Below are 22,665 nucleotides of genomic sequence, written 5' to 3'. Positions count from 1 at the left end.
TTAGCATGAGAACAACATTCTGCATAGAAAACCGGCATGCAAATTTCACCCTGATTTGGCAACTGCAGGCCTAACACTACAGAAGTGATTATATCAACTGCTTCCTCTGGCTCGCAGCTCCTAAACCCTGAGAAAAACCAGAACTCCTACTTTCTGTAATTGGCTTTCCACTTCCCCATCCCACTCGAGAGTCTCTAAAGACTCCTCTTAGCGATCGATAATTCCACAGGGGGCCCAGCAACAGGAGTCAAGCGAGCAACCCATCAGGGATCCTGGAGGATGCGTCTGATTCATGTGCCTCAGAGAACTGACACTCTCACCATGTGTTCCCAAAGGTCCTTCTTCTGCTGGGTCCCTTGGAGCTTCTGTCATGGACACGTGTTGTTTCCGTCTGCTAAGCCAGTGTTCCTCTTCGTCCTGGTCACAACACCCCAGACTTTTGCTTTCTAAGGAAGCACTCCTCCCCACTCTCAATCCTCCAGGTGCAGGCAGGCCTACTGCACTTCTAATACCAGGTGTGGAAACAACACTCAGAGTTGGCTCAGCAGACCATGTGGCTCTCTGATCTCAGAGACTGGTTCAAAGACAGGCACATGAGACTACCCGGGCTGAGAGGCTGGATTCCAGGAGGGTGGCATTTCTGTTGAGAGAGATTGACTCCTGTAACAAATACTGCAGAGAGGACAGGGCTTGGGCCGGGCTAGGGGAGCCACCCAAGAGTCCTACAGAGGAGAGAGAGAAACCACGAGATGGAGAATGACCTGGATCCCACAGACTGGCATGGGTTTCCAACCTGGCTCTGTCTTAAGTCATCAACCTTATTCCGGAATCTCAATTTTACTGTAATCAGTTAAGCTCCTCATGTCTAGGCCAATCGGAGTAAGCGCCTATTCCAGTTAACTGAAGCAGTCCAGCAGGTATAGGAGACATGGCACTCTTCTGAACCATTTGCTGTTTATCAAATTCACTGGGTATTTCTGAACAGCTTGATTTCCTTGGGTTCCTAAAAAAAGATGGCTAAAGACTTTAACAGCTCCATGTCACCTATTAAATCTCAATCTCCTCAGTCTGACATTTCAAGCTTGTAGTAACCTGGTGTGACTCATCTTGGTCAGCCTCTCCCCAACCCCTCCCTTTTGGTATCATACTCCTGCCTGCACCCACTCAGAATCCCCTCACCAGTCCCCTCATGACCTATCCATCCCCTCTTTGTCCTAGGGTCTCACCAGTCTTCCAGTTTCCACTCAATGTCACCTCTTCTAACAAGTCTTCTGTGATGCCACCAACTCAATGCCACGGCTCCTCACCTGAGCTCCTGGGGCTTGTTGCCTATATACCTCTCTGCACAGGGAAAATGTGTTTCAGTGTGGAGGCCCACAGCAGGCCATCAAGAACACGCTATTATTACCAGTATAATCACAGGTGACTTGGTTCTTTGTGCCCAGTTCCTTGGTTAAGCTGCTAAATACTAAGTCTCTCAAGGGTCCACGTCCCATTCATTCTCAGTTCCCTGTAGCACTAAAAAGATAAGCTATTGAATGACTATGGTCATGTATGGATATCTGCTACTTGTTTTACTAAAAATAGCATGTGACTTCATATTGCCAATATGGAAATTATGAGATGGAGGCACAGAATCAGTTATAAGGAACCACCGTGGCTGTATCTAAGACAAAGTGAGAAGTTTAGGTAAAATGGAATGCAACTCAAGTACAGTCACCTCTTGGAAACAGTAACAGACTTGATTTTTGGGGGACTCCAAAATCATTGCAGATGGTGACTGCAGCCATGAAATTAAAAGACGCTTGCTCCTTGGAAGAAAAGCTATGACCAACCTAGATAGCATATTCAAAAGCAGAGACATTACTTTGCCAACAAAGGTCTGTCTAGTCAAAGCTGTGGTTTTTCCAGTAGTCATGTATGGATGTGAGAGTTGGACTATAAAGAAAGCTGGGCACCGAAGAATTGATGCTTTTGAACTGTGGTGTTGGAGAAGACTCTTCAGAGTCCCTTGGACTACAAGGAGATCCAACCAGTCCATCCTAAAGGAAATGAGTCCAGAATATTCATTAGAAGGACTGATGCTGAAGCTGAAACTCCAATACTTTGATGCCATCTGATGCAAAGAACTGACTCATTTGAAAAGACCCTGATGCTGGGAAAGATTGAAGGCAGGAGGAGAAGGGGACAACAGAGGATGAGATGATTGAATGGTATCACTGACTCAATGGACATGAGTTTGAGTAAGCTCCAGGAGTTGGTGATAGACAGGGAAGCCTGGCGTGCTGCAGTCCATGGCGTTGCAGAGTCAGACACAACTGAGTGACTGAACTGAACAACTGAACTCAAGTGCAGACATCGGGACTCAGGTTTTGGAGACAGCTCAGTTTGGTTTTAGAGCTTGGCTTTGTCTCTGTTGTGGGATCTTGGGCCAGTTTCTTATCCTCTAGAATCTGTTTCCTCGTTGGTAAACTATGGTTTCTAGAATATGTCTCACAGGGCTTTCAGAGGCGTAACATTCCAGCACACGGGAAGCATTTCACCATGTGACAAGCAGTGTGTGTTTCAGAAGCAGCAGCCAAAGGAAAATGCCTGTGACCCTATATCCTGCTCAAGGTGATTTCCTGTTTGCCCTCCTACTTCACTGGTCCTCCTAGTCCATGAGGATTATATTTCAGGCGCTTATTTGTTTTTCAGATCTTCCTAGGTCTGGAAATGTCCGGCTTTTCATTTCTGTATGCTGTATTGCTTCCTGTTCTCTCTGAAAATGATTGTTTAAAAATATTTTTGTACCATCTTTTTACCTCCTTTACATCATGATGCTGACCCTGAGCATACTGTCCCAGGACACTCAATTCTCCATTTTTTAGTCCCCGTTTGCCAATCTTGGCAATTTTAAAAAGGTCCCCGATTCTACAGGAGAAAGTTCAACGGGACAATCGTAATCATCTTTCTATGGCACCTGGTGCTGAGTTGGTAGTCCAAGAATATTTGTGTCCTTCCTTCTCTTGGTGATGGTCAGTCAGTTGTTATATGGTCAGTCAATCGTTATTTACCAAGTATCCTCTAAGTACCAGGGACTGTGCCAGGCATGAGTACGTATGGTGAGCCAGACAGACATGTGTTTCCATCTTGGCCCTCTTCCAGTCTGCTCTGGAACATTTCTTTTCTGTAAATGGAAGGACGAATGAAGATTGGAACTTCACCAGCACTCATCTTTCCCTGCCATCTCCTTCTTTATTAAAGTTGCAACATGAAGAAGAAAAACAACCACCCTTCCTCCAAGAAGGTGCTCATAATTACCTGCACCAATCACTGGGAAGCGAATATGTTCACTGCTGTTTAATTACATTGGCCTTATTGTTTCATAAGAAAATAAAAAATAGTCTCAACAGGGAGACTGCACAGAGCAGAGGATGCCAAACATAACTTATGTACCTTATTAAAAACAATTAGGGATTGTTTGATGAGGCAGACTTGACTCCAGATGGCTAGCCTCCATATAGTCATGGTTCTGGTTTCTTTTCACCTTCTCCCAGCCTCTTACCAATTTCTGCATCATCAGTTTCCTTAAAATATAAGGATGGGATTGTAAGGGATGCTGTTCCCCTGTTCACTCCTTTGCTCTTATTGATGGCAACTTAACGTTTGCTGGTTCTGGTCGTCTCTGTCACCATTTCCACCCCAGGGCTCAGGCTGTCAAGAGCATGACTGAGACACACTTTATCAGTCTCTTCAGACCTCTGGGCTCACCCTCCTGGGTGAGACAGTTTGCCTGAGGGGACCTTAGGGACCAATTGTGTATCAGCTTGCTGCTTCATTTTAGGCATGAGTAGACCAGGAGGGATACAGAAGGCCAGTGTAATGTAACACTGGCTGCCTTCCCTACACCCACATCCTTCCTTCCCACCTCCTGCACTGCATTTCAATGACATCCACAAACTGGAGGTTCTCCCCACACATAAATGGGGTTCTGCACTGTGCCTGTGCTTACACTGTGTCTTCTGCCCAGATCGCCCTTCTACTTCTTAGCCCACTGTTACCTTCCAACTTTCAGCAAAGGCATCAGCTCCCTCCTTGCATCCCATCCAGCCTCTACACCTGGGCTGTGCTGATGGCTCCTTGTGTTTTCTTAGATCATAACAATCCGTTCAAGGTTCTGTTTTCCTTAAGAAACCACAGGCTCCTTGAGGTCAAGGACTGAACTATATTTATCACCAGCTTCCCAGTACAAGACACAATTAAAGGCACACCGTTTGGGGGCTTTCTATCTGAATTATCTGCTAGAACCACAGGGTAGTTTCTTAATAATATGCCTCCCAGGGCCTTACCTCCTTGGGAGATGGTTTGGCGTGGGGCCCCACAATCTGTGGGCTTCCCTGGTGTCTCAGACAGTGAAGAATCTGCCTGCAATGCACAATCTGTATTTTTAGCAGCTCCCCAAATGCTGCTGGTGATGTCCAGCAAAGGTTGTGAACTATAACAGTTATAACTCCACAAGAGTTTGTGAAACTGTGCTCCTCCATGCTAGGAAACAAAAGAGATTTCTGGACTTTCTAGAATAGGTTTTTACTGGTCATTTCTGGCTGAGAAATCGAGACATATGAATGTATGGGGAGTAATTTATTTTCCCATTTGCTTGGTTATGCTCTAAAAATAGAGGGAAAGAAATAATAATGAGTACCAAACAGAAGATTTGTCAAACGTAAACATCCACTAACAGAGAACTTATTAAATGATTATGGTGTGCTCATACAGTGGAATCTGATATGGCCACTGAAAGGGCAACTCTTTAGCTGCAGACATGGACCAATACCCAACACATATTAAATGAAAAAAAGTAAGAGACAAGCAAAACTTGTTGGCTGTTGACAGTTGAACTGTGTTCCCCTCAAAAACATGCTGAAGTCCTTATCCCCGGTACCTTGGAATGTGACCTTATTTACAGAAAATGAGGTCCTACTGGACTACGGTAGGTTCAAATCAAGACATTGGTTTTACAAGAAGAGAGAAATGTGGATACAGACATAGAAGGTCACGTGAAGATGGGAGCAAAGATTGGAGTGATGCAGCCACAGAGGCTAGTGGAGAGGCATGAACATGCTCCCTCAGAACCTTCAGAAAAACTTATTCTACCAGCAACTGGACTCCCAGCTTCTGGGCTGTGAGACAATAAATTTCTGTTGTTTCAAGCCACCCGGTCTGAAGTGATTTGTTATGACAGCCCTATGAAACTAATACAGTAGCCTATCATCCTGTGGAAATTATTAATATCTATCTTTTAATACAGAGACTCTTTCTGAAAGGACACCCAAGAAACTGAGAACAAACAGCCTCTGGGAAAGAGAGGTATGGCTGGCAGCAAGTGGAGTAACAGATTTCTTTTTCTGTGTGTGCTTTTACATGTTTTTTTGACTTGAACTACATTCACATGCTATTTATGTAATAACCAATGATTTTTTTTTTCTTTTTTTTTTTTTTTACAGTTTGGGTCAGCTGCAGAAATAACCCAAGAAAGCTGCTTAACCTCTCAGAGCCTCAGACTTTACATTAAGAAAATGGGATAATAATATTATCTACAGCTGACCCTTGAACAGTGTGGGGGGTAGAGGCATCAACCCATCCATGCAATTGAAAAACCATGTATAACTTTACAGTTGACCATCTACATCTGTGGTTCCACACCTGGGGATTCAACCAACCTTGGATTGTACAGTGCTGTAGTATGTCTTTACTGAAAAAACCTGCATACAAATGGACACCCAGAGTTCAAACTTGTGTTGTTCAAGGGTCAAATGTACCTTACACTCTGTGCATGATATGCCTTGAACAACACCTGGCACAGAAAAGGTCTCAAGGAGTGATCACATTGGCTATTGTTCTCAGGGCCAGTATGTGATTTAAGTACTTCAACAATAGTTAAAATCCAAACAAAGACTCATCAGGGAACCCTGAGGGGACCAGACTAGACTGTGGAGGCAGTAAATAATGCTTGCTAACCAAATATAGCAAGTATAGCTAACCAAGTATGGCAATGTGCTACACAGAGGAGACACTCCTCAGCAGGATTCCTCAACAGCAGCCCTGTCACATTTGGGACTGCATAATTCTGTGGCTGAGGGCTGTGCTGCACACAGTAGGATCTTCAGCAGCACTGTTGGGCTCTACCCACTAGGTGCCAGTAGAATGCCTCCCTCAGTTGTGATCATCATAAAAGTCTCCAGACACTGCCTAATGTCCCCTGATGTGCAAAACAGACTCCAGTTGAGAACCAATGGTCTACAGATCAGTGGTTTCCAATGTGTGTCCCCCAGACCAGCAGCATTCATATCACCCAGGAGCCTGTTAGAAATGCAGGATTTCTGCCCCATCTCAGACTTACCACATATGAATCTGTGTTTTCTGTTGTTGTTCAGTTCAGTCGCTCAGTCATGTCCGACTCTTTGCAACCCCATGAATCGCAGCATGCCAGGCCTCCCTGTCCATCACCAACTCCCGGAGTTCACCCAGACTCACATCCATCGAGTCAGTGATGCCATCCAGCCGTCTCATCCTCTGTCGTCCCCTTCTTGTCCTGCCCCCAATCCCTCCCAGCATCAGAGTGTTTTCCAATGAGTCAACTCTTCGCATGAAGTAGCCAAAGTACTGGAGTTTCAGCTTCAGCATCATTCCCTCCAAAGAACACCCAGGACTGATCTCCTTTAGAATGGACTGGTTGGATCTCCTTGCAGTGCAAGGGACTCTCAAGAGTCTTCTCCAACACTACAGTTCAAAAGCATCAATTCTTCGGCACTCAGCTTTCTTCACAGTCCAACTCTCACATCCATACATGACTACTGGAAAAGGCATAGCCTTGACTAGATGGACCTTTGTTGGTAAAGTAATATCTCTGCTTTTTAATATGCTATCTAGGTTGGTCATAACTTTCCTTCCAAGGAGTAAGCGTCTTTTAATTTCATGGCTGCAATCACCATCTGTTGTTGTTAGGTAATTTCCATTTCTTTTTAATGTTGAACAAGTCACTCAAAATTTTTTTCAATTAATGTTGACTTTTTAAAACTTTTTATTTTGTATTGGGGTATAGCCGATTAACAATGTTGTCATAGTTTCAAGTGAACAGCAAAGGGACTTAGCCATACACATACAGGTATCCATTCTCCTCCGAACTCCCCTCCCATCCAGGCTGCCACATAACACTGAGCAGAGTTCCATATGATATACAGTAGGTCCCTGTTGGTTTTCTCTTTTAAATACAGCAGTGTGTACATGGCCATCCCAAACTCCCTAACTACCCCTTCTCCACAGGCAATTACTACGTTCATTCTCCATCAGTCTCTGTTTTTTAAGTAATGAACCTGTGTTTTAACAAGATTCCCACCCACACCATTCTTATGCACATTAAAATTTGATCAGTGTCAATCCACATCAGTGGCTCTCCCCTCCTAAACACAGAAAACCCTGCTCCTTTATTTAAAAGCACTGGTTATTGACTCCGACCAGATCCACTGCATCAACTCCATAGGAGAAAGGGCTGGGAATGGATATTTTAAAGTGATTCTTAGGATCAAAAAGGTTGAAGAAACTCTACAGTGTTTCTGCTGCTGCTGCTAAGTCACTTCAGTCGTGTCCGACTCTGTGCGACCCCATAGACGGCAGCCCACCAGGCTCCCCCATCCCTGGGATTCTCCAGGCAAGAACACCGGAGCGGGTTGCCATTTCCTTCTCCAATGCATGAAAGTGAAAAGTGAAAGTGAAGTCGCTCAGTCATGTCTGACCCTCAGCGACCCCATGGACTGCAGCCCACCAGGCTCCTCCGTCCATGGGATTTTCCAGGCAGAAGTACTGGAGTGGGGTGCCATTACTTTCCAGAACTTCCTGGGAAGAAAGTGTCTTGGATCAAGAACTTGTTCTCTGGATATTCAACAAATCCTCACCAAGCAATGGCCAAGGGACAAGCCTTTTTAAGAGACATGTCTCTGTACCATCATAAAGCCTACAGCCCAACTGCATGCTAAATGACAGAGAAGCAGAATCTAGCTGACACTGTTCAAACTCCTGGATCCAGCTGTGTCAGAACCCTTTGACTTCCTTGTCCCAGGAGCAAATAAGGTACTTTTTGTTTAAGCCAACTGAAGTTTGATTTTTAATAATTTGCCTTGGAGACAGTCTCAACTAACACACCATCCTTTGAGGTCACAAGACTAATTTTCCTTCCTATGACCACGTTTAAGGAAGCAACTTTCTAATCCATAATATTGCTCTCCATGAAGCTCTGTCCATAGGGAGACAGTACAGAGCTCAGTGAGCATGAGATTGTGACAGTTTCTGTAGTGGCAGAGAGCATCATCAACAAATTACATTCTGGCTTTATATCCATCTCTTGCGAGTTTGGTTACTATGAGTCAGTGTTCAGATTTTAACACATCTGGGTGTACTTAGCAAAATGAATATTTCAACCAGTCCTTGGAATGAAGTGATGCCACATCCATACTCCACTGTGTTCTGGCAGGACTTCTTTAAATAGCAAAAAGTGTTTAAACCCAGTTAGTCTATAGATCTCCTCCCAATATATGCAATAGAAAAGTGGATCTTTCTTTTGTTTTCCTTATTTATAACTTTACTTACAACACGTTTATCTCTTTTTGCTCCTTTTCCTTCATCTTTCATCTTCTAAACAATATCTACAGTTAGTGATTTTTTTTTTCATGGTCCCTTCCACAGGCCAGTATTTATTTTTAAGATTTTGTTTTAGGTGTCTCCCATGGGTCCCAAGTGCTCACACAAACTGATGCTTGGAGCTCCTTTATCTACAGTAATGTAAATCCCTATATAATGTAATTGGCAAATGAGCTCTGGTCTACGACCTGGTTGTCAGACATGAGTGGAAGGTCTTCCCTTGTGTGTGGAGTACCAGGAGGGGAGGGAAGGTCAAACAATCCTGTTTGGTGATAAAGAGAGATGTGTGGTGAGCGCCCACAGCAGAGTTCTCCCGACCTGATCTTTCTAAATAGGCTAATGAAATGGATGCCAGCTAGCTGGAAGATTTTTGCAACTGCCATTACTGGAAATCCTTGTAAGCCAGAGAACACAGATTGTATAAGCTGAAGTAGTCTATCTCCATCAAAAGCTACCAGACATGAAGTAGGACCAGCAAGGAGTGGGGTCTTTGCCAAGGACTGCCAGAAGTCCTGTCCCACACTCTGGTGTGAACTTGGCTAAATCCTTTCATCTCACTGTACCCCTGCTTCCTCACCTGTAAAGTGGTTAACAGTATTCACTTCACAGGTTAACATATAAAATACAATTGGCCCATGGTTAGCATCTCTGGATATTTGCTATTATTATTGGTACTAAAAGTTATGTATCAGCTTTTTTTCCTCCTTACTATGCAAAGTTGGGATTCCAAAGTGAACAGCTGCACGGCATTATCATCTTTCTACACATTCACACATAGCAATCTTAATGATACATCACAATGAATAATTTGGCGTTATTTAGCTCTCTGTACACTAAACCATGGACTGCATCAAACCCAACTCAAATAGCGATCTCGCTCTTCAAATTTCAGTGGTGAAGCCATTCATAAATAAAAAAACGGCTTCTTGTTTTGTATGAATCAATTCACAAGATAAATATTTAAATAAAATGTGGCTTCAATTGTGCTCTCTGATGGTAATTGCTGGCTCACACTCTGTTTCTATATCAATGTGGTTTCTTTTATTTTTTACCCCACACTGACTAATGAACAGAGCTGTCAGAAGCCCATTGCTCATGATCTACCAAGCAATACATTAGCAGTTTCACATAAGTATAAAAACCATATTCACTGCAGTGAGGGAAATACACAAGTAACACACAATAATTCCAAATACTCAGTGGCTATGAAGAGACAAAGGATCCTGGGTGATAAATGTAATTAACCAAGTAACTGACACTCTCTTAACATAGGAATCAGCCCTGCATCATCAAAGCTGTCAATAAAAAATATATACTGCAAAAAACAAAACTCTTTGTGCATAAAACATGCTCTATTTGGAAGAGCCCATAAAATCCTGTACCTGAGGTTGCAAGGGGTAAGAAAAAGCTTATTTATATAATTTGGGGATATTTACAATCCCTACATTGTACAAAATCACATACTCTTGAATTTACATCCCACTCAAAGCAGGAAGAATTCAGAATTTTTTACCTTTAAGACTAAAAATCTTTTAAATGTCATTTCATTCATATCCTTACTATATCCATGGACGGTTCTGTTCCAATTTTACAGTTTATTCACTCCATGAAAACGTTATCGAGTCATTACCATGTGCCTGGCACTGCTGGGGAAAACAGATTCCAGGAAGAAAACTTCCAGGCTCTGACAGTCATCAAAAGAACCAGAAGGAAGAGGTCATTGTCTCTCAAACTGCCATGCTCCCTAGAAGCACTGTAAACTCACAAGCCGAAATTCTCTAAGATAAATATTTAAATAAAAAGTGTTTTTAATCGTACTCTTTGATGATAATTATGAGCTCACCGCCCCCCACCCCCGCCCCGTAATTGTATCAGCATATCTTTATCTCCTTGCCTCAGGCTGATTAGTAAACTTAAGATTTAGAAGATAAAGAATTGTGAATGCTTGTGACAAAAAGAGGAGATAACAACTATTCCAAATCCTCAATTCTCCCTATTTCTTAACCTTGCCAATACCTTCTCTATCAGCTCTCAGCCATGTGGAGAGAGAGACTGTACTCAGAAGTTGCAAGGCCTCTCAAATTACACCCATGATGCTGGCATGCAAAAGTTGGGATTCAAAGCTAATGTCCACTGTGAGGTGGGTCTCCCCATAATTGTCTGACATCCCTATCTGCATTCTTCTGAAGAGGAAGCAGCCAAGCCATGTAGCTAGTTCTGTCTAATCCACTCACACTGCTGCTGCTGCTGCTGCTAAGTCACTTCAGTCGTGTCCGACTCTGTGCGACCCCATAGATGGCAGCCCACCAGGCTCCCCTGTCCCTGGGATTCTCCAGGCAAGAACACTGGAGTGGGTTGCCATTTCCAACCCTAAGCAAATCAATGGCACCCTTTCTAGGGCTTGGAAAATCAAGGGTACAAGAAAAATAATGCTGTGTAGCTCAGGAAAGAAGTTAGCTGTGGGCTCCTTTGGCTTCTTTTTTTCTCTGACCCTTCTTCTTATGTGGTAGATTAGAATATCGTTCAGAAATACCCATTTCCTACCCCTGTCATGGATAGAGTGAGGACCTCCTGACTTCAGGCTTGGCCATGTGACTTGTTCTAGCCAAAGCGATGTTAATAGGTATCACACGAACAAAGGCTTAGAAGCATCGGTGAGGCTGGGCATGTTCCCTTGTGCTCTGGTACTTCCCAAACTAGTAGCCCAAAGGATCCCAGCAGTAGTAGGGCACCCACCCAGCCAGCTCCAATCTTGGTCACCTAACCCCGATCTATCATGCGGACATGGGAGCTAAACAGATGCCCTTCTTTAAATGCCACCAACATTTTGTTACTACTTGTTATTATTTGGCAATAGCTAACGACACAACTGGTCTCTGACAGTACTCATCCTGCATTCCCAGCTCGTGCCCAATGGGAAGATGCACCCCTCCCTCCCTTCAACACCTTTAAACTTTGAAATGCAACAGGAAAGATTTGTTAATCAGATAAAGAGAAACCTCAGAATCCAAATTCTTGATTTCATGCAGGACTTGATCATTTCCCTCCATTGCTTGTAGCTACCACATTTGCTTCCTTCACTCTCATATACATCCCGAATTGCTTCTCCTACACCTCTGGGGCAGCTTCTTCCCCCTGCCTCTCCACAACCTTCTTCCCACCCACTCCATAAATTATCTGTCAGATGCTACAAAGGCAGAAGGGAAAGAAGAGTATGACAATGTCATCAAGGATACATGAAAAGATCACCTCAAGACAAAAAAAAGATCAGTGATGACAAATACTGCCACATGGCTCGGCAAACAAGGACCACCTGATCCAACCCCATGGCTCAAGCATACCCTCACCTGCCAACAACTGTCAAGCACATCCTGTAGTCACAACCTTTCCTCAGAGCTCTACACAAATACTTGCAACTGCCCAGTGGCTATCTTCATCTGGATATTCTGTAGGTAATGCGTGCAAATTCCCCAAACTTGATACATTACATGCCATCTGGATGATCCCCTTTCATGGGCCCTGTTTCTTGACAGATACATGCAAAAGATGCTAATGGTGTCCAGTTCATTTTTGGGGGGCCTTACCTGGTGTGGCACACCTGAAGCCCACTCTTCCCCATGAGCCAGAGTACCAGAAATTAAGTCCCCCAAGGCACAGCCGTCACCTCCCTGGATCACACAGAGACACGTGTTCCACCCAAGGAAGCTCCAGTTACTACAATGGCAACACCCTTGATAACTGGCTGATGTCCCTAACCTGACTCACTTCCCCACTACCTTGCCAGTGGTTCCTAGTATCATCTCCCAGATAAACTACTTGTATAGGAATCCTCATATCAGGACCTGTTTATGGGGATAGCCAAACTGAGACAAAATGACTACTGATCCTAAGCTAGATTTTACACCCTCTCTTATACATGTCTAACTGACCTTCTCCCCCCATTCCCAAATACACCAAATACAATCTTATTCATTCACTCAAAATTACCACCAAGAACCTAAAGCTCCAGGGGCTCGGGATGCAGCTGTGAACAAGTCAGTCAGGGCCCAGCCTTCAAGAGCTTTAACTCTAATGGGAAAGAGAGACAAATAAAGCAACATATCATCACCTGCAGAGATGAGTTTTATGAAAGAAATAAAGGTGGATGATGAGATAAAGAAATTGAGAAAGGCCATACTCAGTAAAGTGGGCACAGAAGGAAGTAATGTGGCAGCTGGAATGCGGAGAATAAACCAAATACAGGAAGATTTGGGGGATGGAGGAAGGTACTGTCGGCAGAGGGAACAGCACAGGCAGTGACCTGGCGAAGGGAGAGAGCTTGCAGGTCCAAGAACAGGGAAGGAGGTCAGAGGAGAGAAAGGACAGGGATCAACAAGAGTGTGTATAATAAAGGAGGAGAGGTGGGCAAGGAAGGCCTTCTGTGTGATGATTAGAACTTTAGTTTTATTCTAACAGCCACTGAAAGGATTTCAGTGAGGGTGTAACATGTTATGCTTAGATTTTTAAAAAATTCCCTGCTGTATGAGGATTATTTTGGAAGCTGCAAGCACTGAAGAACAGAGGTTCTTGTAACCTGACCCATCTTCCCTCAGGGTTCATCCTGAGACCCATCATCATAGCTTGCCCATAATACTTTCAGGGTCTTCAACTGTCCCTGTGAAAGTGTGCAAGCGGCAGACAAGTACAAAAAATATGATCTACACCCTTGAAGAGCTCATAAGCAAAAATTCAGTAATAATGATAGCACAGGGCCTTGACGGTGGAGCATGCCATTGGTGCAGCTGAGAGACTGGGAACTCAGACCTAGAGAGGGCTAGGAAGAAATGTGTAGGCTGAGGCCAGAGTGGGGGAATAGGAATTAACCAGATATAGAAGTTCATGTGCAAAGGCTAAGGAGGAAAGAGCACGCTATGTGCAGGGAACTGAAACGCTGAGTCTGGTCCAGCTATGGAGTACAAGAATGCAGGCGGTGAGACACAAGGCGCAGGTTCTCAACGTCTAGTGAATGAATGAGTGGGTGGGTCAGAAACATAAGCCAAAGTGAAGAAAATTCTAATCTAACATCTCAGTCCTTCAATATTGCCATTCAGGAATTTATACTCTACCACAGACGACAACTCGACAAATGAGTTAAACTCAACTCAGGAAACATTTATTGAGTACTTACTACAGGCCAAACACATGACAATTAAGCAACTGCAATAGATTTCTAGGGCTGGCTCCTGACCTGAAGAAATTCACAAATGCAGGTGACATTTGCATGACCACCCGACTGTGCTTTGACACTTATTAATAAATGACTTGTCAAAAGCGAACCATTCCATCAACTTCAGCAAGGGTGCCAAGACCATTCAGTGGAGAAAAAACTGTTTCTTCAACAAACGGATTGAGAAAACTGATATCACATGTAAAGGGATGAAGCTGGTTCCTTATCTTACACTATTCATAAAAATTAAACCCAAACAGATTAAAGACCTAACTATAAGACCTAAAACTACAGAATTTCTAGAAGAAAACATAGGGGAAAATCTTCATGACACTGGACTTGGCAATGATTTCTTGGGTATTATACCAAAAACACAGGTAACAAAAGCAAAAATAGGGATTACATCAAACTTAAAAACTTTTGTGCATCAAAGAATACAGTCAACAGAGTGAAAAGCAACCTACAGAATGGGAAAAATATTTTCCCATTAAAAAATATTTGGGTTAATATCCAGAATAAGGGATTAACATCCAGAATATTAAGAGAACTTCTAAAACTTAACAATAAAAAAATCAGATAATTCAATTAAAAAATGGGCAAAGAACCCATCTTTTCTCCAAAGATGACATACAAACGGCCAACATGCATTCAAAAGATGCTCAGTTATCAGTAATCAGAGACATGCCCACCAATCAATGAATAAACAAACTGATACCTACACACACACACACACACACACACACACACACACACACACAATGGAATACTATTCAGTCTTTAAAAGGAAGGAATTCTGGCACACGCTACAACATGGGTGATGAACCTTAAGGACATCATTCTAAATGAAATATGCCAGTAACAAAAATAGTGCATGATTCCACTTACATGCAGTATCTAAAAGAGTCAAATTCCTAGAAACAGCAAGTACAGTGGTGGTTACCAAGGACTGGGGAAAGGAGAAAAGTGGTACAGAGTTTCAGATTTATAAGATGAGAAAGTTTTGGAGATCTGTTTCAGAACAATGTGAATATACTTAACACTTGAATTATTTACTTAAACACAATTAGGTAATTTTGTGTTTTTTTTCTTAACCACATTTTAACCCAAACTGGTTAAGACAGCAATTTTTATGTTTTTTATAAAGAAAACATTAAAACATTTGTTCAGTGCACACTCAAAAAACAGTGAGCTATAAATGAAGTGGATTTGTAAGGGTTACGCACAGAGATCTGCTTTCTAAACACAGTCTCAATTTCTCTTAAGTAAATATATATGCTTATATATCTTAAAGTATGCGCCTGATCTTTAGCTTTGGTCAACAGAAAGAGGGAGATCCTATAAGTAACAAGGTCTCACTGTACACCAAAGGGAATAATATTCAATATCCTATAATAAACCATAATGGAAAAGAAGATGAAAAAGAATGTATATACATGTATCATTGAATCACTCTGCTGCATAGAAGTTAATGTTGTAACTCAACTATACTTCAATAATTTTTTTTTAAAAAAAGAGGGAGATCCTACACCCTACAATGAATTTCTACTTTACACTGCAAATTCAACTTATTCTCTACAATGATGCTATCCAATATTTTTATACTCAATACTTTCAGTATATGGTAGCCACAAGCTACATGTGGTTATGGACCTCCTGAAATGTGACTAGGCTGAATTGAGATGGTTTTGTAAGTGTTAAAGACATACACAATTTCAAAGACTTAGTATAAAAAAGAAGACAACACATCTCATTAGCTTTTTAAATACTAACTTCATGCTGAAATTGGAGAAGGCAATGGCACCCCACTCCAGTACTCTTGCCTGGAGAATCCCATGGACAGAGGAGCCTGGTAGGCTGCAGTCCATGGGGTCGCTAAGAGTTGGACACGACTGAGCGACTTCACTTTCACTTTTCACTTTCATGCATTGGAGAAGGAAATGGCAACCCACTCCAGTGTTCTTGCCTGGAGAATCCCAGGGACAGGAGAGCCTGGTGGGCTGCCGTCCATGGGGTCGCAGAGAGTCGGACATGACTGAAGCGACTTAGCAGCAGCAGCAGCATGCTGAAATAATATGCAGAGCATGCTAGAATAAAAGATCTTATAAAAATTAATTTCACCTAAAGAGGAAGCAGGTACTTTTTACATTTTAAAATGTGGCTATTAGGAAATTTAACATCATCTATATGGCTCATATTTCTGGTTTCTATTATATAGGCAGTTCTACTACTTATATTGTTATATATATAGCATATATATACTTACATACAAAAATATACAGTATATATTATACATGTATTACTAATTTGTATATAGCTTACACAAAATAAGTTATGTTTATTTTGAAAATATGAATTCCTTCCAACATGATTGATACACTGAGAAGTGATCTGAGCATAATACAAATACTGTCTCTACTTAACATCTGTAAGGAATACAAGGTGAATCCAGAAAACTGTACCAGCTGAACTGAGCGGCGTGGGAATACACAAGATGCTCACACAGGCACAGCGTTCAACATCAACCAGCTACTCCAGTCCACCATGTGGATGATGCACCACATGCATTCACATCTGGCGCTACAAACTTCCATCCAATTTTAGAATATCTGCCTGCCACCACTTACCGTAACTCACAGGGAGCCACCTACTGCTTGTGGACACCACCTCCTCAAGCAAACTCCAGGTCTTTTCCAAGGTAAAATGCAGTATATAGCATAGTACTTACATAATCTTAATCAGTGAACATATGCGAAACTGGGCTGTTTTTACTACGTTCTTTTTTTTTTAATGTGTCATTGACAACGTTCTGTGTTACGTCCCTCACCCCACTTTCTCCATAAGTCCCTCCACTTTTATTGTGAGATTTTGCATTTTACAGTGTGCTTTAGTCACACCTATGGCTGTATCTCTACTGGACGGGGTTGTGCTACAGAACCTTGGTTCCCAAAACAAGCACTAGCCTCTCAGTCCTGCTCTTCAGACACCTGCTTAACAGGATGTTTGATATTCTAAAGTACTAAAGGGTCAAATGCCACATAAACTATACGAACATGGTTAATGGTCACTTTGATTTAATAACATAACTGCTAACATCACTATAAACATGTAAACCACCATGGTGCTTTTATGAAGGGTGCTGGGGGAGTGAAATAAATAAGAAATCTTGCTGCCTTGAAGAAAATATTTGATGGATGAGATGGACAGTATGACTACATGGAGGACTCCTCCTTAAAATCTCAGGGGCCGCTATTACCATGACATCGCTGGAAAAGTGCCAGTGGCAGGGATTCCTGCTTCTGAGAGATGACGCTTTATTTTTTTTCTTGAGCCCAGCTTTATCCCAGCACTGTCAGAACGGACCCTGGGGGCTTGACTGGAAAACCAGCATAGAATATGGACTCACTTAAACATAGACACTTCCTTAAAAGCTTTCGGTTCGATGTGAATGTAAGTCATTTTGATTACTCAATTTCTGTATTTATTAGGAATGATAAACCAAAGTACTTGAAAATAATTTCAGTGGTGATGAACTGTGGCGCTCGATCGATGGGGGACACGGCAGTCAATTACCCTTTCACTTTATTTTGGTCCTCAGCAATCAGTTGGGATCAATACTCTCAATCTCCATTGATAGCATAGTGCAAATCACAAATAATTTTTTTAAGTGGGCCGTCACAGTGTGTGCAGTCAAGTCCAACAGGTCCTGGGCTGCCCCAGCACTGCCACACGGGAGACCATCATCAGGTATGCACTGCGGCCAGTCCCACTGTGTCAGCAGGAGCAGCTGCTAAAGGCTGGTCCAGCCTGAGTGGACCCAAAGCATCACAACCGTGTCTCAAGACAGCCCACTCTGTCTTCTTCAAAATGTAGCTGCCTGAAATAAGCTCAAGACTGAAATCTGGTAAAATCAGTGAAATGAGCAAAAAGAATTACCTGGAAGGTAAATCATGCAACACTCAACAAGGATAAAGAAGGGAAGAACTATAATGCAGTAAGGACACCTATATACATATGAAATGTGCTTTCCTAAAAATGAGGTGGTGGGAAGGGGGCTTTCATGAAGGCACAGCCCCTACCTGTCTAACCTGGGGAGGCAGAAAGAGGCCTGAATCAGAAGTGCGATTCTGTTTGGCCACTAGGAAGCTGGTTGACCTAGGGTAAAACGCGACCACTTGACAAAATTAACCGGCTGGATTAGGTTGCTTCCCAAACCATGTCCCTGGGGTACTCTGCACCTCAGGGAAAAGGGGGAAAAGAACTGAGGCGAGCAGGAAGCAAAGGGTTGAGAGGAAGACCAAGAAGCTCCTCACTCTCCACTCTGCCTGTTTACTTCTGTTTGTGCATTTGGCTCGACGTCAGAGTCTATTTGAAGGAACTGCCTAATTAGCGTGTGAGAGCCTGAGCCCTGGAGCCGGCCCGCCTGGGTGTGTTTTCCAGCTCCCACTTTCTTGCTGGGTGCCTGAGCCTCTCTGGGCTTCAGTTTCCACAAATAAGATTCAAAACAGTACCTACCCTCATGGACTGGTTAGCAAGCCTAAATACATTAATATCTGTAGCACACTCAGAATGGTGCCTGGCATGTGGCAAACTTCATACATGGGTTTAAGTAAAAAAGGTTCCACGCTGCCTTTAAATTTTTTTTCAACTATAGCCCTAAACTAGAGGTCTCCAGATCTTCTGACCATACATCCTTATCAGAAAAGAAATTCTAAACATGTAATCCCCATATTCATATGCCTGTATACATATATGGACTGTTGTTCTAATGTATTTTAAGGTGAGCAGACAACTCTGGGATGGACATAAAGTGTGGATATAAACAGGGAGTGAAGTTAGATCTATTCCTTTGATTCTCCTCCAATGTCCCGAGCTCAGGGTGCTCAGCACCCAAAGCTTGTCTCAATCACCAGTGAAAGCAGCTGGACAAGCCTGGATGATCATAAATAGAAGGCTTTTGAAAAGTCATGGCAAAGGGACCATTCATTGTTAGGGTTCATTTTCATTCAAGATGAGATCCTCTGAGTGTTCTCAAGCATGAAAAGAGCATCTACTGTGTGCCTCAGTGACAGGAAAAAAATACAAGATGGTCCTAAACACAACTGAGAAGCTAAGACAAAACTTGGCCACAAGACTCACACTCAACGATCCATGACAAAGGATCTGTGCTGAAGTGCGAGTAACACCAGGGAAAGACAGACTCTCATGAAGATGGGCACAGTCTTCTTCTACATTAGCGCTCTAAGACTCATAGCCAAAGCTTGCCCTTCTTTCCTCGCCTGCTACCACTTGGGGGTATTTCAGGTCTTCCCAGCCTGTGTCCAAGGGCATTTCCTACAAGATCATGATCAGTCATCATTACAGAGCTACCCAGTGTGCCATGGGATTCCCATATTTGGACTTTGTCAGCAACATGTTCACCAACCAACCCCATCTGCCAGCTTGGGGAGCACAAACTGTCCAGACTTCATCTGAGAATAGACACACCCTCTGAGGAGGCTGCCACAGTCCCAGAGGAGGCAAGAAACCATCAAGCAATTATTGAGAAACAACACAGAGACATGAAAGATGTCATCTGTATCACAATAAATTTCTAAGTCACTCTCCTCTATAGATACTCTTAAGAGCTAATGTTTCAGGAAGTAGCTCCCAGAAGTGAGCATTTTCATGGTATTTGTCATAGCAGTGTTCTGGGCTGTCTGCTCAGCTCATGGCAACCTTCCTATCTGCCCACCTCCTACACTGTAACCATGGACAGCCATGTAGGTTTGACAGCAAAGCTTCTCAAAGCTCAGCGTGCATACAGTCACCTGGGGATCTTGCAAACATGGAGATTCAGCAGGTCTGAGGTAGTCTCGGAGTCCACATTTCTAATGAGGCATTGTAATGATACCAGTAATGGTGTTTGTGTGGCTGATCTGAGGACGACACTTTGAGTGATAGGTTGTATGTAACCCCACTCCCTGGCCATAGCTGATTGGACCTGGAGTAAACACCTGGCCAAACTAAGCCAATCCATTTCCCTCCCAGTTAACCTTGGGATAGAGAGATTTTCTTCCTTCTGAGATGACCTCTCAAAGGTAAAGCGATCTAATAACTCAGAAACTGTGGGAAAGGCATTTTCTACTATGTGGATGGGGAAAAATGGAAGACCAGGAAGCACAGAAAAACTGACCAAATATGCAAGATGAGGTATACAGACTGCCTAGGTCATGCAGCTTTTAATTCCTGGGTCCAGGTTCTACTGAAAGCTCTAGGAGTGCCTTGGCTTGGATTCCACAAGACACCCAGTCGTCATTACAACAATTTTCTCTCTTCCACTCAAGCTTGTTTTAAGTTGCTTTCTGTTCAGTTCAGTCGCTCAGTTGTGTCTGACTCTTTGCGACCCCATGAATTGCAGCACGCCAGGCCTCCCTGTCCATCACCATCTCTCGGAGTTCACTCAAACTCACGTCCATCGAGTCAGTGATGCCATCCAGCCATCTCATCCTCTGTCGTCCCCTTCTCCTCCTGCCCCCAATCTCTCCCAGCATCAGAGTCTTTTCCAATGAGTCAACTCTTTGCATGAGGTGGCCAAAGTACTGGAGTTTCAGCTTTACCATCATTCCTTCCAAAGAAATCCCAGGGCTGATCTCCTTCAGAATGGACTGGTTGGATCTCCTTGCAGTGCAAGGGACTCTCAAGAGTCTTCTCCAACACTACAGTTCAAAAGTATCAATTCTTCGGCACTCAGCTTTCTTCACAGTCCAACTCTCACATCCATACATGACCATTGGAAAAACCAGAGCCTTGACTAGATGGACCTTTGTTGGCAAAGTAATGCCTCTGCTTTTCAATATGCTATCTAGGTTGGTCATAACTTTCCTTCCAAGAAGTAAGCGTCTTTTACTTGCAACCAAAGAATCCTACTACACAGTATTAGAAACTGAGAGCATACTACCAAGGGCAAGCACTAGTCATCTTAATCTAAGACGTTACCAAAAGGATATAAGAGGTGCTTATAAGACAAGTGATGTTTGAATGAATGAACATAATGCCCCAGGCATGGTGTTCTCTACAACTTTCCTGTGCCCAGATTTGGAGAAACCCTTTTACTTCCTGTCTCACTGTCAATCCTAGAAATCCAACTGTGAATGCAGCACACTGTCAATTTTTCTGTTTATGCCATCTATTCCCTCTGCATTCTGATTTCATTCTTCGTATCTGGCAAGGGAAAAAGGGACTCAGGGAAGGTGTATTTCCCCTTTAAATACCATGAAAGTTATGAATATATCTTTCCCAAACTGCCAAAATAATTGTTTCATTTACAGAACTGAAATTCTCTAGGGAGCGTCCCAGTGATGTTCTAAATTGCTAACATCAGATATGCAGAAAACAAATATGGAGTGATCCATATGCTCCTGATCCTGGATTTAGCATCTCAGCTCAACAAAAACTTGCATTTCAATCACTTTCAGTCAGTTTTGGGTTATGAGTATATGCAGGGTTAGGGCTGGAACAAAGCCACCAGCCTGGAACCTTCTGCAGAGAAGGACTCTCTGTCTGCACAGCCTGAGGCTCCTGCACAAGTCACCATTTAGAGCATTCCCTTTAAATTAACACTTACAGGCTGCACATCCCCAGGCAAAGGGGAAATCAGAAAAGGTACTGGCTATGTGACTACAGAATGAGAAGTTGCCAAATTTCTTCCTCTTCTTTTTTATTACTACTCAAAAAGTCCTATTGCTTGGGGGGTTGGGGCATAGACAGGCATTTCCCACTTCTTTGGGCCCCATTATGAAAAGAGCGTGTAACAAGACATAGGAGATCAAGAGTTTGGGATGATGACAATGTAATGATGATGGTGATGAGTTAACACTTATAGACCTAGGTAGTCTCTCAGAACATTACATATGCTAACCCACTTAATCTTTAAAATAACCCTGTGAGTACCATATCATTCTATTCCCATCTGATAGATGAAGAAGCCAAGGCTCTGAAAACTGGAGTAATATACTAATTAGGTATAGTGGAATAGCTGTTGCTTTTCCCTGTCAGCAGACATTCTTCCCCTTCTGCTCACAGTTCTCAGTTTCCCTCTGGAGAACCACTCTGCTCTTCTGCACAATGATTTAGTGAGACAAAGGACCTACCTTAAATTCTAGAACCAAAAGATCCTATCTGTTCAGTCATTGCTGGACTATATATGAGATACACAAGAGCAGGCACTGGTTTTTTTTCCATCTCAAATTCTAGCCCAGCACCCAACTTAGGTGCTCAACAAATAGTCAAAGGACAAACAAATATATCATATGATGTAGAATATATTAATATGATGTTTTCTACAACAGCTGTGTGGTTAGGAAGTGTCCTCAGTCCTCTAGACCAGTCATGCTCCCCAGACACGTGAATGGAATTACACATGAACAGAAGTTTTTGGAGCCGATTCACCCTGATTCTGTTGCCTTAGAGGGGCTATCACCTCGCTCCTGGACCTCACTCTGCTTTTCAGGTTCAGCTTTTCCTTCAGTTCCCTGAGATTACCCTTGACCCTCAAATTCCCTTTTTGTTTAACTGCACCAGAGTTGGTTTGTATTGCCCACCAAATCACCCTGCATTCTAACTGTATGTCTGTACTGTTCATGATATGGCTAGACCCAGAAAGTTTAATTAGAGGGACCTGGAGCAGTGCTGAAAGCTTAGGACCTAAAATAGGGATAAGAACATTAAGGCTTAAGGAGGTTAAACAACTTGCCCAAGATCATAAACACAAGGAATGGCACAGTTAGGACTGAAAATTATGTCTT

General features: G+C 42.9%; 1 protein-coding gene and 1 long non-coding RNA gene across 2 annotated transcripts in view; one reads left to right on the top strand and one right to left on the bottom strand.

The window, feature by feature from the left end:
- EIF4E3 (eukaryotic translation initiation factor 4E family member 3) overlaps positions 1-22,665 on the bottom strand; it is a 115,017-nt gene that overhangs the window by 13,912 nt on the left and 78,440 nt on the right. The window lies entirely within an intron of this gene.
- LOC132343536 (uncharacterized) lies at positions 2,179-10,493 on the top strand. Its single transcript, XR_009492429.1, has 2 exons — positions 2,179-5,349; positions 5,487-10,493. It is a non-coding gene; the product is annotated as an uncharacterized lncRNA (long non-coding RNA).

This window comes from Bos taurus, chromosome 22, assembly GCF_002263795.3.
Source record: "Bos taurus isolate L1 Dominette 01449 registration number 42190680 breed Hereford chromosome 22, ARS-UCD2.0, whole genome shotgun sequence".
Classification (NCBI taxonomy): Eukaryota; Metazoa; Chordata; class Mammalia; order Artiodactyla; family Bovidae; genus Bos; species Bos taurus.
The sequence above is the reverse complement of the archived record's forward strand: the minus strand, read 5'-3'. Positions and strand labels throughout refer to the sequence as shown.